This window comes from Onychomys torridus, chromosome 15 (assembly GCF_903995425.1).
Source record: "Onychomys torridus chromosome 15, mOncTor1.1, whole genome shotgun sequence".
Classification (NCBI taxonomy): domain Eukaryota; kingdom Metazoa; phylum Chordata; class Mammalia; order Rodentia; family Cricetidae; genus Onychomys; species Onychomys torridus.
This window is the reverse complement of record NC_050457.1, coordinates 63,132,188-63,134,920: the sequence shown is the minus strand read 5'-3', so window position 1 is coordinate 63,134,920 and position 2,733 is coordinate 63,132,188. Positions and strand designations below refer to the sequence as shown.

Here is a 2,733-nt window from a genome sequence, read left to right as displayed (position 1 = left end):
GAAAATTCAGCTGGGATCTATGTATCCTACCAGCCTGAATCACTCAAGAAGGATTACTTCTCTGCTTCTAGATGAAGTGAAATTGCTGTCAGTAGGGTTATAGGATATCCTAAATATCAGAGTGGAAGTGTGTCTGTCTGTCCTTCATAAGCTTTTTGAGATAGTATAGTTCAGTCCAAGGTAAGATACCAATTTGATTTTTCTCTTCTTAAAGTATTTTGAGGACTAATATGAAGATAGGAAGTACTACAACCCTGCAAAATGGCATAAAAATAACAAATTATTATATCGCTCAATATCTTGAATCATGGAAAAACATTTTGTAGAAATAGAGATGTAGTGATTGAGTGAAAATGACCCTCATAAGCTCATCTATCTGTATACTTAGTCTCCAGTTGATGAACTTGTTTGGAAGGATTAGGAGGTATGTTCTTTTTGGAGTAAGCCTATTCTAAGATCCAGTCTCCTTCCTTCTCTCTCTTTCTCTCTCTCTCTCTCTCTCTCTCTCTCTCTCTCTGTCTCTCTCTCTCTCTCTCTCTCTGCTGCTTGTAGATTAGGATATAAAACTCTCAGCTTCTGTTCCTGTATACTGCTACACTCCCCACCATGATGAATCATAGACTAACTCACTGAAAATGTCAGGAAGCCCCCACTTAAGTGCTTTTATAAGTGCTGCCTTGGTCATGGTGTCTCTTCACAGTAACAGAACAGTATCTAAGATGAGAAAAATCTGTGTCATTGTCAGAAATTCTTCTCTGTCCAGGTGTGGCTAAATCCCATGACATTCATCTACCAGCTTCTGCTGCTGAGAAATAGTGCAGATCATTTCATGGTCACAAAACAAAGCCACATGTAAAGTAGTGTTTAATTGGGTCTCTTTGATTTCTTTGCAAGTGTTCCATGTTTAGACATTCCATACACGTTTCCAGGTTTTCTATAGCATATGTGGTATAGCTGTTCTGTTTTTCCTGCTTTCTGAATAGCTTCCTTGACGTATTTACTCTTTTCAACCTTTTTTCTTGTTTCTTCCTTCCTCAGCTTTTTAGTTTTTGAAATATCCTTTTCTTGCTCTAATTACATACACTATCGTAATGGCTAGTCCATAATTTAACACAGCAAATTTGCACATTATCACTGCAAAGGTAGTTTAGGTATTACAAAGTACACAGAGCCAGTTGTCATTCTTTAAATGTTCAGGAATGCTGTGTCTCCTATTGAGCTGTGTATTAAGTACTTTGAACTTTGCTGGTTAGTGAATAAAGTATTTCGCTGTATTTCTATTATAATTATGGGTTCAGTAGGTTATTCTATACCAGATATGATTGTTAACCTTAACTGTCAGCTTGACTAGATTTAGAATCACCATGGCCATACAACTCTGGATGTGTCTCTGAGGGCATTTCCAGTGATGTTTAACTGAAAAGAGAAGACCCAACTAGGGCTAGGAAGGGAACATTCAATGGTCTTGGTTCCCGGAGTGAATAAAAAGAAGTTGAGCTGAGCACCAGCATTCATGTCCCTCTGCTTCCTGACTGTGAAATCACTGTGACAGCTACTTTACACTGTTGCTGATAGGCCTTTCCCACCAGGGCGGGTCACACCCAAAACCATGAACCTGAATAAAAACACCCTTCCCTTCAGATGTTACTTCTTAGATTTTGTCACAGCAATTAGAAAGGTAATTATAATACTGGTCAATTCTATAAATTGTTACTTTGATCTATTTTTGCATAGTTAATGAGATGTTTATGAAATATCTGCTCCTGTTAGTTTTCATATTTAAAGACAGAGCTTTAATACGTTTGTTATAATTTGCTGCTAATTGAATATTGTGCAAATAATAGTCTATAAAAGAAATTATAGAAATCTCTTCTACTTTAAAAATAAATAATTTAGATCATTTCTATAATAATTTGAATGGTTTGTCATAAAATATTTATTAGGTGTTCAAGAACAAATACATTTTTTTTCTTGTTTCTGGCTATCATGTTATGATTACAAAAATCTTTGAAAATTCCAATGTTAAAATGACATTTAATTTCACCCCTGTCTTCACTCTGTCTCAATTTTATTTTATGAGTATATCTAAAGGCTCTTCCTCTTCCAAGGACAGTGCTTAGAGACACTCAGAATGGTCCAGCGTTTGACATACCATTGTAGGCTTTCCTACAACACAGCCTCTAACAAAACTAGGCTGTCTCGAACCCCTGGCAACAAGATTGTTTACCTTTATACCAAGAAGGTTGGAAAAGCACCTAAATCCGCATGCGGTGTGTGTCCATGCAGGCTTCGAGGGGTTCATGCTGGGAGACCGAACGACCTTATGAGGTTGTCTAAGACAAAGAATCACGTCAGCAGGGCCTAGGTGGGTCCATGTGTGCCAAGTGTGTCCGTGACAGGATCAAGCGGGCTTTCCTTACTGAGGAGCAGAAAATTGTTGTGAAGGTGTTGAAGGCACAAGCACAGAGTCAGAAAGCGAAATAGATATGCAGCTTTTTTAAATAATAAAGGTCAAGTCTTGGTCTGTGAAAAAAAATAAAGGCTAGATTTTAAGTTAAGTGCTTATTTTATGCAAGTTAGACTGCTTCTACTCAGACATGTAAGATAAAATACTTGTTCTGTGCAGAAATGTCTAAAGCCTTTGCTCTTGTTTTCCCTCCCCTCCTCTCCCTTCCCTCTCCTTCTCCCCCTCCCCTTCCCTCCCCTCTCTCCTTCCCTTCCCCTCCCCTCCTC

At 38.1% G+C, this 2,733-nt stretch overlaps 1 pseudogene; it reads left to right on the top strand.

Annotated features, from left to right (window-relative positions):
* The first annotated feature begins 2,120 nt into the window (after positions 1-2,120).
* LOC118596518 lies at positions 2,121-2,484 on the top strand (annotated as a pseudogene).
* The last annotated feature ends 249 nt before the right edge of the window (positions 2,485-2,733 follow it).